General features: G+C 39.8%; 1 non-coding gene across 1 annotated transcript; it reads right to left on the bottom strand.

Moving 5' to 3' along the window:
• On the bottom strand, positions 1-80 carry TRNAL-CAG (transfer RNA leucine (anticodon CAG)). Its single transcript has one exon. It is a non-coding gene; the product is annotated as a tRNA-Leu (tRNA).
• Between the last annotated feature and the right edge of the window lie 12,328 nt (positions 81-12,408).

Here is a 12,408-nt window from a genome sequence, read left to right as displayed (position 1 = left end):
TGTCAGAAGTGGGATTTGAACCCACGCCCTCTCGGACCAGTACCTGAAACTGGCGCCTTAGACCGCTCGGCCATCCTGACTTGTTCGTTGCCATCAATTTACGCAGTTGATATATTCACATAAATTTTACAGTGGTACCCTCTTTGCTTTCCTTGCCTTATTGTGGGAAGATCCGTGATGCGTTTTTTTTTTCCTCGTTTGGACCAAATTCCACTTCAATATTTCACGGGCGCCCATGCTCAAAGACAGCTAGCAATTTCCAACCTACGAATCAAATTGCATAGTCATAGAATAAGACTATGAAAGGCTAGATCTAGGTTGCAAGATTTGAGTCCAATAGGTCAAAAAGGACGTGTCGATGTGCAATGTTTACAAGAAGGTTGCCCTTGGGTAACAACAATGAGAACACATTACAGGCAATACTACGTTCTGAATAATTTTCATGAATCCGTAAGTCTATAATGATTCAAAAATGGGTTATCTAAATTTGTAAATGCAAAATGGGAAGACTCCGCATTTAAAGTATTTTGCATTATCATTTTCTTGCTAATGATGATTGCAAACTAATCCGTAGAACTGCACTAGACATGTTGGGGTCCAAAAGGATGCATTTTGCAAGGTTTAATTAGGGATGCCTAATTAAATATATGTTTCGCTAAGCTAGATGGTTGGTATTGTGGGTGATTCCATGTTAATACTAATGTCGCTAGCATAATAAGTATGATTCCAAGTGGACATATTTGATGACTATGTGTTACAATGTTCGCATATCCACTACTATAGATCGGTACTATAACGACCCCTCTTTTGATGATAACGCTGACAAAAAAAAAAGTGTAGGTAAACTAGTCGCACTTGGCATGTCATAAAATGATGTGCACAATGATGCTTTTCTATTAAAAAAAAGTATGTGTGTTTAGTGACACTTTTTAATTAAAAAATTGTGTCATTTAACAAGACCCCCCAACAGTGTTTTTTCCCCTTGGGTATGTAAGTGTCTAGCTAGGAATTCTTTCCTTGTGATGTGAATTGCATGATATATTCTACTAGCCATCTTATCCCCATCTCCTATCATCCAATCTCATTCGCATCTCCTTTAGCTATTGAGTGCATTTTTTATCAAGTCATCTTTTTCTTTTAGCTTGTGATAAGTATAAATGATTCACATAGTAGAATACAAATTAAACTACAGTTACACATACATCTATTTTCATGTTAGCAATACAATGAAGAAATTGATGCCATACTAGAAATTGTGGAGGTGCCTTAATAATATTGCATGCATTATGGTAAGTAGTAACTACTTGTAATGGGATTTTACTTCACAAGTGTAGGAAATATGTGGTAAGCAGTCATCAAATAGACAAAATTGTGTGATATTAAAAACCACATGAATTTATTATTCATTCACATACACTGGTAGCATGTATAGACCTTAGCCTTTTCTCTAAATCACCATAGCTTGACATGTGTATTGCCACACAATGTGACCATAGAGACACACCTATTGACCTTTGCACTCACTAAGAGGTAGGACCTTTGCCACACACACACACAAAACAAACCCCCTTTCGGAGCATGAAAACTACTATTTCCTCTTTTAAGCATGCTCGTGCCATCTACAAAGTGTATAAGAGTGAGTGCTACCTCAAAAGAGAGACGTAACCCTTTAAACATGCATAGTATCTATTATCACATACGTATAACTAATACATAGTGGAAGTCTTGGGCTATGTAAACTATCTACATTATTACTAGTGACTTGGATGGGCTTCATAAGTAAGGAAACATGGCCATAGATGGGTTATGTTGTATAGCACTAGCCATCGCCCATAGCACGCCACTGTGGCAAGCTCTTCTACTTTACCTATGTGGCCAGCTACATGGTCACACACGAGACTCTAAACTCAATAAACCCAACATGTAAAGGAGGTACCTACCTTCTAACTCCATCATATGCTGGAATGGAGTGATCTAGCCATGCACACCTCTTGTGCTCACACATACATACACACAGATAGACACAAACACACATATGGACACACACATGAGACTCTAAAATACCCATCAAACATTGTATTTTATTTTTTTGTAAGACTAAAAAATATGCTAGTCCTACATATTAAAAGAAAAATTGTTTTGAAATTTAAATCTTTTTGTTTTATGTACAAGGTTGCGCTTGCAGCATAATATACCTATCTCAAAATATATTGATGTCCCCATCCTTGATCTACTAGTGGTGGCCCCAACCCTTGAACCGCGATCATCACATGAACTAATCCATTATCATCACTCTATTGGCGTTGGTGGAGACGTCACCGTCATCTTGATGTCTTTGCTTAGCTTCTACAACCTTTGCATTTTGGTCATATCCCTCTTCCTCCACCTTCTACATCCTTACCATAAATAGAAAGCTTCAATATATTTACTTAGTTTAGAACATTTTTCACTATTTTGGTGCGTAGGTGGGGGTTGCTAAGATCTATATGTCTTAGCAATGATGGAACCAATAAAATAACATGTATGGTACTATTGGGACAGTTACAACATGTGGTTTCACTATCAATGCATATAATTATCTTTATTAATGCAAAATAGCCATGACCATTCTAGCTATATATATAAGCATGGAAAATCATATACTAGTTCTTGAAAATGTAATCATCGGAGAAACTAATTGATGCAAAGCAATATATAGCACCAAAGTAAAATGGTGATTTGTCTAGATATGATGTGCTTACACCAAAGGCTCCATGTCTCTGTCTCATAAGATCTCTCAAAGAGCAATGTATCATAGTAATTGGCTTGGTTCGTCTCTTTGTTGATTATAATCAACTTTAAATATATTAGTTTTAAATGAATATAAATGATTAGATTGAAGAAGAAACATAAACAATACTTATCCTTACACATTAACCAATGAAGGTGTGACTTCCTCCTTTGCCTAAGTGTGTTACTATTTCCTTTTGAATTCTTTTTTTTCAAATTGGCCATGTCTCCATTTTCCTTAGTATGAGAAAATAGCCAATGACGTTTGAAAAAGCACATCTTTGATGTGTGGGAATAATATGAAATTTCAACATGCATATGTGATATATGAAAAAGCAATGTTATCCAAATTAAACTAGCTATTTAGATCTTATTTATTTTTGAAAGATAGTCCATGATGCTTTTGATATACTCAAAGGTCTCGTGGGATACTCCATACGTGCTTTTTTCTTGCATTTGATCATGTTTGAAAACTTGTAAATTGTTAGGATACAAGATGACTTAGAAGAATATTTTGCAAATAACACATTCACATGTATAACAATCTATTTTTCATGAGGTGTTTCAAATTACATACAAAGTGCCTATATAGACTAGCCTTCTAGTCTTGTGTTACAATAAAGGAATCACTTTAATATGCAAAATTAATTAAGTGAATGTGACACATGAGAAAGCTCAATACATACCTCATCTATCTTATTATCATTTGAATTATGATTTTGAGTTTATGTTGTGACCATAAAAACAAGCATTTTTTTCACATGCATCCTAGGATTGAGTTATCAAATACATCATCGCCACCACCTATACATGTGCCCTTTAGTACCTAATTCACCACCATTATCATCATCATTAATATTGAGGAGAAGAGTACTTGTTGGTGTGTGGATTGTAGAGGCCTACTCTAGCACAAGTTCTAAATATGTTGGGCGCATAAGATGTTTAGAAGAACATGGCCAGATGCTCCTGAAAGGAGCCATGTTGCACTAGTACCCCCATAATATACATATCTGTAACACATTTTATTTTCCCCTTCTTTGAATTTTGGATGCTTTCTTAATTATAAAATATATAAAAATGTATGATATTTTAGTTAAAAATATGAGTTGACCTTTGATCACACTTGAGGAGGAAGGACAATCATCACATGATCATGACGAGGTGCATAGTGGATCTAGTGGGCCCTTGAGTCATTGTAGGCATGCAATTGCATGTCTGAAATAATGAGGTGTTTCTAGAGGTGACTCCTTTTCATCATCTATGAGTATTGTTCATGTTGTGGCTGATATCAGGGAAAATATCCACTTACTTCTTGGTTGAGGGCACTTGTCTGAAGTCTTGACCGTACAACATATGGTGCTTTGCTACAATATAAATTTCCTTGTGGGCATGAGGGTTTCTCTTATTGGGCTCATCAACACTTGATAGATCCATCTACTATCAATGGTGTTGGTTGAGGATTATAACATTTGTAGGACGTTCATGCCTCGAGTGATCATGTTGTCATATTGATGGCATTTTTTGGCAATGAGTAGTCGTGGGGTAATTGGCATCAACTACCTACTTACATCCTCAACTTGGCAACATATGGCATATATATAAATGTTGCATTGCTTTGTGAGGGGGGGAGAGAGAGAGAGAGAGAGAGAGAGAGAGAGAGAGAGAGGGAGGGAGGGAGAGGGAGGCAGGGAGAAGGAGAGAGTGGGAGGGAGGGAGGTAGATAGGGAGGGGGGGAGAGAGGGGGAGAGAGAGAAAGAGACAGAGAGAGAGAGAGAGAGAGAGAGAGAGAGAGAGAGAGAGAGAGAGAGAGGTTGTATCTACTGCATGCCTTATATAGAAGGACACATTGTAGGATTAATATATAGCTCTATGAGAGATCTATAGATAGCACCTCCTCGAAGAAGATGAGAGTTAGTAGGATTTCCCCTAGATGTTCCATTGGGGCATCCTTGAAAAAATCATAAATTTTGTTTGATTTGCATACTCTATATGAATGGTTTTGATTTGTTACCGATGCTTTTCACATGAATGAATTTTTATGATCCTCGGCATGAGTTGCATATTTATTTTTCTCATGTGAAACCTTTTATTGGTACCTAATGTTTTTTATATGAATGCATTTGCATGAGTGGTTATGAACGTGTAGATTGAACATGAAGATAATTGGATGGACTGTAATGCAAATTTTTGTTCATGATCATCAACATGGGCCTCATTATCACAAGAATATGCTAATTTAATTAAACATAAGGCACTTGCACTAAATCAATCTCTAAGGTCTAGTGTGGTAGATCCTAACCCAGTGATGTTTAGTGAAGAGGAGCAAATGTATGATGATGGGATGAATGATTTGTTTAGGGATATTAATCATGCCAATAAAGAGCATGATGCATATGACATTTCCAAGTTGAAGAAAGAATATACAACTCAAATTTATGAAAGTGCAACTCTATCAAGGCTGTTGGCAAGTCTTTTAATCTTGAATCTACTAATAGAATTTGGGTGGAGCAATACGTTTGTATTGACACTCTTCAAGTAAATCAAATACATCATTCCATGGATTTATTGTCCTTAAATATTGTTTTTCCAATCCATGAAGAATATATATGTGTTCCAAGTTCCTTCAATTTTATTTTTAAATTTGTTTTGTTGATTATTGCATATTAAACTTTTGCCACAAAATAATGCTCTCCCTAGAGGCAAGTCATTCATTGACTTCATTAGGGATGGAGTATAAAAACTACCATGCATGTGTCAGGGATTTCATTTTGTATCGAGAAAGCTTTGAAAACAAATAAGTTGTCCCAAATGTGGAGAGTCAGGTTACAAAATCATGGCCAACAATGCTCGATCCTCTACTAATGTACCAAGAAAGATCTTGAGACACTTTTCCAATAATACCATTATTGTGGCACATGTTTCGATTCCAAACACTAGGATAGTATACAAACTCCCATGCAAAGAATTGGAGTACAAATCGGATGTGGATATTCTAGCTAATTGTGTAAAGCATTTCTACATATTGAAAGAACATGGCCAATCTTCAATGATGAGCCTCATAATGTGAAGTTTGGACTTGCTCTTGATGGAGCTAACATGCTCAACAAATTGGTCTACATGGCCAGTTGTGTATGTTAACTACAATATTCTGCCACTTATGGCAATAAAATAAGAGCTTTAAGGCTAATCTATATGTATATGTATATCCTATGAATGCTTTAATACCTATACCTATACATCACATGCATGCTCTCAAGAAAATATCAAGTAAACCTTGGATGTGAACTTGGAGCCCGTAATGCTAGAATTTGAGGCTTTTATGGAATGGAGTTGAAATGTTTGACATTTCTAGATCTCCCACTACTAGTCAAAGGCTTACACTACATGGCATACTAACATGGATGATCCATGATCATCCTAACCTCTCATTATGTTTAGGTATTATGTCATTATAATTTTCAATTAAAATATCTTTTTCAATCGTTAATAAAAATCCTTTAAATTGTAAAACAACTTTTGCAAGCCTCTCAACAACAGGGCATCATGCATGTTTGACATGCAATAATGAATTAAATTTCAGATATAGTAAGAACTTAAGGAAAGTGGTGTATGAAAATTACAAGAAGTTTCTACCAATGAAACATCCCTTTTGCTCAAGGGATCTGCATCATGTTGGTGGTACTAGAGAAACAAAGCCATGCCTACCTAATACAACTCCAAAATGTTGGTATGAGAAGCAAATTTTGTTTCAAAGGTGGAGAAAAAAAACCTAGATATAAAACCAAGGCTATGAAACCTAACATATCCATTTTCTATATCCTTCCATATTGGAGGTCTTGATAGATGCATATGCTCAAGAACAAAGGGGAAGCATTAAGGAAACATATAATAGATGAGAAGGATAAAATAGCTTCAAGAAAAGATCTCCAAATAGCCAATACAAAACCTCACCTATGGCCAAAACAAAATAGTCATGATGATTGGCTTACATGTGAGTTGGATCCATGGATCTTATCTAAGAATGAGTGTCAATTATTGAAGGAAATTATGATAGTCATAAGAACAACTACTCGACATGGAGCATCCTTTAGAGACTTGTTTAGTAATCATGATAGCTAATCTAATTTAAAGAGCCATGATTGACAATCTATTTTAGGCCGGCGTTATAATTTATGAATCATAAGAATATTATTGGGTCACCCCCATAAAGATATTTATCTCACCTAATTTTTGCCTTATTGTGTATGGCATCATATTTTTCCATTGGCCATCCAAGATTACTTGACTAAAGGTTTACTTGAACTAGCACATTAAGTTGACATGAGAACAATTAGAATGACTTTTGCCTCTACCAATGTGCTATAATCATTCTATGAAGTTGGTAAGTTAAGAGGGCAAAGTGTCTAAGGAGGAGGGTTTGGTTGTCCGGGAAGTGTCCCCATAGGGCTGGCTCCACCATCTTCATTGTTTGCAACGCCCTCCATCAACGAAGGTTTAGGGGGTGGGGAGAGGTGCCCCATGAGAACATTAAAGGTATTTGCTATTCCATAAAAAATCTAGCACATTAAGTTGACATGAGAACAATTAGAATGACTTTTTCCTCTACCAATGTGCTACAATAATTCTATGAAGTTGGTAAGTTAAGAGGGCAAGGTGTCTAAGAAGGAGGGTTTGGTTGTCCGGGATGTGTCCCCATAGGGCTGGCTCCACAATCTTCATTGTCTGCAACGCCCTCCATCAACGAAGGTTTAGGGGGTGCAATGGGGAGACGTGCCCCCACACCTCCATCCCAAGATGTGCCAATTAATTGGAGCCGTGCATCGTCAACCCGCCTTTCTTGGGCCACACAAAGTTTGCAGTTAGGTAAAGTTTGCAGGGGAAGGTGACGAAATTTATTGAGAGTCCAATTGCATCACCGCCTGTAGCTAGCCTCTTATATATCCTTTTATCAAACTAATGCTGATTAGGTAGGATTCACAAACGGGCACGGATATCGCAGCAAAAATGACATCCCCGAATAGCATGCTACCATTTCGATTGTCCGCCCTCATATGGGTGAGGACATACTTATGTGACATCCCAATAAAGTTTGGGGGGAGGATTTTTTCTTGGGCGGCAATCCAAGGGTGCAAAAAAAAAAAAAATCGGGAAAGTAGATGACAACCAAGTGGCCACTTCTCATTTGCTTGATTTAATGAATGTGCGTGTGCCCAAGCTCCCCTGACATGTAGGGCCGATGGTTCAGTGTGCCGCCCCTCTTTGTGAAACCTGTTGGGAATCTCTTATGGAAATGTTTAGAAGCTTCTATTCAAAAGGCCTTGTAAAAGCTAACTTGGAAGTTCCTGCTGGGATTCTCAAGGCCTCAGATTGACTGTTGTTGCTTGGCCATGTCAACGAGGCGTGGGCTTATTCGAACATTTTCATGGCCTGCGGGCACCATTTCTTCACTCATCCGAGCCTCATACCCGGCATCTGAGGGCGCTCTTCCAGCTTCCAGGGGATCCCACAGCAGGTCGCTGCTTGTGGATTGTTCGACAGACTGTTCGGTAGCCCCACCGCTTACCTCTTAGTACAATGAATCGATGGAGCTCGTAAAACTGGAAATGTGCTGGCGCAGAGAAAACCATCGCGAGTTTTGTTCAATGAAGCAGCATTTGACGACTTCCGTCTGGTAGTAAATTACTAAATCCTGCGTCGCGACATTCCATGCCCGAAGCACAGTGGTAGTACACTACAGCAACTGCCAGCTGCGAGATGCGCTACCGGACTCCCAAAGTATTTCAAATCTCAAATTTCAATCTTCCGAGGAAGGGTGTAAAAGGACAACAGGTCTGACCTGTACAAGAGGAGGCGGCGGGGTGCAGGAGCAAATCAGATGATCGGATCGTTCAATTCACAACGTGAAAGAAGAAGAGCAGGGCGCATCTGGTCATTTACGTGGTCGCGAGGGAAGCAAGTTGCAGAGTGTTGTTGCGAGATACTCTGAATCTCCACGATAAGACAACGTACACGATGGGAGCGGACGATAAGGCAAGACAGCTCTGCAGGCTGCTTTGAGCCTATTCTGGGTGGCGACGATAAAGGCAGTCAGATGGAGCTACATTTGCAGATGAGGTACACTTGATGCAGATGAGCTACATTTAATGCAGATTAGCTACAGAAGTCAATGACGGAAAATACGCAAAACGGAAAAGCCTGTGTTTGCTATATTTGCTTGTTGTTGCTTGCATATCTCTTTAGTTGCAATACACTCGGAAAAGTGACAACCCTCACGAATGCTCTTATTCAAGACAATTCATATCTATGGAACGACCCTTCTAGGTACTTTGCTTATTGCAGACAAATGCATCTCTCTTGACAGAAACTTCTTGAAAACAAATGCATCTCTCTTGAGAGAACCTTCGGTGGCCGGGAGATTCTTCGAATACTTTCCCGCGTTGTGTAGCCTCCTTTCTCTCTCACCTGCCACAACGGGTCTATTGTCAACATGAAACTTGCAAATGGACTGGTTGCAGCAACAATGGCCTCGAACTGCCCACTGGTGGTAGACTCCATTTTCCTGCCTCCAGTGGTGGGGTGCTGCAATGCCATATCATAATATGGCACATAGATTAATGGGGCGGCTCGTGAGAACAATCTTGCCATGGAGAAAAATCGCCACAAAGTGGCATTTCCAGAACATCTTGTTAGGTGCTTTCCCAGACTGCGATGGCAAGAAGACTACAACTACGATAGTTTGATGGTGACAGATTATCATTTTCGCTCATGGTGCCAGCGACTAGAAATCATTTTCAACCGATTTATTAAATGTTGCTTCAAGCGGCAACCTTCACGATCTTGCATGGCTACTTGCGAAAAGGGTAGATGCAACTATGGAATTGCAGAGGTAAGATTGCATTCCCACTTGAGCATGAGTGGTAGCTCAGGTAATACGGTGTTTGCCTACCCAAGCAGTTGCCCTCGTTCGAATCTAGCTCAGAGCACGACAGCGATGTCCCATGCGTGAGAGAAAAAAGAAGGTGAATGATATTTAATCATTCATAAGGCCTGCCCAAGATTAAAAAAGCAAACAAAAAGCAAATGGTGTGGAGGAGGAGATAAAGAGGGGAGAGAGAGAGAGAGAGAGAGAGAGAGAGAGGGCAGGGGGGAGGCAGAAAAGATGGAGATGGTGTGTAAGAAAACTTGAGGAGATAAAGAAGGGGAGAGAGACAGAGAGAGAGTCAACCACTTTAAAGTCTGCATTCAAGTCCAATGAAGAAGAGTCCCAATAGGAAAAATGCACTTCCAAAAATTTCAAAAATTCTAAAAATGCATAATTTCTGCTTTGCCAAATTTGAAGTGGTGCTAAGACTACCCAGAGGGCAGGCCAAAAAGGAAAAACAAAGAGCTCATTCTCGTGGTGCCCAACTCAAGGTTCGAGGTTTTCCAACCCACACAAGAACGAAACAAATTTTCTACTCTAAAAATGTTATGACAATTGCAACTACATTTGAGGTGAGAGTAAATGTTCTTTATTGGTTGCAATGTTTCAAACCTATTTTCAAGCTTGTTCTCTTCATTTTTGCGATGTTAGATTGGAAAGTTCAATTTATAACTAACCTAAAATTTCAGGACAATGGATTTAGTATCGTGGGAATACAATGGGTTCTCTCGCGGAGCAGAAGAGAAAAGTGGAGAGATGTTGCCATGTTCTCCAAGTTGCGAGATCCTTGTAGCAAATCCATGCACACACATAATAGCGATCAGAATGGATGCTTGATGGCTACATTCCCGAAACTCATAACCTTAATTTGTTCTCCATAAAAATCTGTAAGTGAACTCCTACAATGCCCAACTCCATGCTGGAGATTTTTGAAAGCTGTGTGAGAGTGCATTCTCATGCATTGAGAACCTATTTAGAGTTGCGCTATTGCGGGTTTGCTCGACGCTAATTGCAAAGATAGGGAGAGCTTGATTTTCGAGCATCTCCAAGTGCTCTCTTGCAAATTGGCTTTGTTAGAATCAGGGCAATCTCAAACTTGGCCGACTTGAGGGAACTGGTTGCAAACGATGCAATCGGTGTGATTGTCAAAACACTGAACAATGAAAAACCAATGTCGATAAGTGTGGTAGGGTGACTACCTTAACATTCATCAGTGACATCATGATGCGAGAATGCGCTGTGAGAATGAAACAATTGAAAAGCTCTTCATTTTTTCGCACAATTGCGATCAAACTCCACATTTTTTAGTATCTGCAATGTTGGGAAAATGAAGGACACCCTATCTCATCATGCTTCTTCTCTTCGTTTTTGTGATGTTAATAGGAGCTCCTAGAATGATTGTGCTCAGTACTCCAAAATCACGAAATGGGTCAATGTTAGTGGTGCTTATAGAAAAGCTATGCATCCATGTCAAACCCCCCATTTCTCCATCTCCCTCTTGACACCTCTCTGTTGAGACTACTTTCTTAGAAAGGTGAGAACATTGTGTCCACATAACAAGCCTTTTTTCAAGGCTATGTTAGCCCCCCCATTCTCCATCTCCCTCATGACACATCTATGTTGAGGCTACGCTCGGTGCCCCATTTAGCAAGCCTTTTTGAAGGCTACTTAGCCGTGGAGGTTCATCCCTATGTTAGAATATGTTGAGAGTATGGTTTGAGGAGAGAAAGCCTTAACTTAACATCCACTTGTCAAAATTTCAATTGAATTGGAGTCAATAAAGAAAACTAGTCACTTATAATTTAAATCATTTTTCTAAACACACATATGGCCATCTGTAAGGGCTTACGATCTACGTCGACAGGTAGTAAGGGGGCTTCTTGAGGGAATCAAACATGAGGTGTGCGAATGCCTAATTGCTTGGATTAACAATTTAAGAATTTTTAGTTATCTTGCTAGTCAATTTTCGGTTGGAATTTTGGTTTGATTGCTGATTGATTGGTTGAGCATTTTTGTTTCTTGACATTTGGGAAGGTCATAAGGAAAGCGTGTAGGAAGGCTTGCCATCGACCGGTGGTAGTTGGGAGTCAGTTAGGCTAACCTATGGACTTTCTTGAGTGTCAAGGGGCAAGCAGCAGCCACCACCACCAACACCACCAGACGGCAAAAAGTCGGGGAGAGAATAGGAATCGATGGAGTATGCAGGTCGTCCCACGAGTTTCCGAGGGATGCTGTGTGTGTGTAATTCCGATGAGATCCCAATGTGGTGGTGCCAAACTGAGCAAAACTAAAACTAGGTTGATTGGCAAGGTAAAGGTTGGACACGTGTGCGAAAATCTTGCAAACAACAAATTACATCGGTCGGCGGAGGATCAATGTCCACCGTCCGATCAAAGGGCGTTCCGGATCCAACTCAGATAAGGAGGTTGTCGGGAAAGTGAAATTGACGGGGTGAAGCGATATCCAATTGACACATCAGCATGCTGGAAAATTGAAAAGGACAAAGGAAGCAATTGCAGGTTACCAACGCAACGATCTGACAACGCGAATGATGTGGATTTTTACCGTACAGTGTTTGCCGTGCGGGGCACAGTCACCACCTCAGGAAAGCGGCCGCCAATAAAAGCCCTCCCGGCGGCCCGTGACGGCCGGGAAAGTGCTCGGAAAAGTGGCTGGAGGTGGCAGGAAAGTGCTCCGGGAGGACTTTCCCTCCAACC

The sequence above is a fragment of the Dipteris shenzhenensis genome, chromosome 33, assembly GCF_047967505.1.
Source record: "Dipteris shenzhenensis isolate YYH24624 ecotype China chromosome 33, Dip_SZ_1.0, whole genome shotgun sequence".
NCBI lineage: Eukaryota > Viridiplantae > Streptophyta > Polypodiopsida > Gleicheniales > Dipteridaceae > Dipteris > Dipteris shenzhenensis.
The sequence above is the reverse complement of the archived record's forward strand: the minus strand, read 5'-3'. Positions and strand labels throughout refer to the sequence as shown.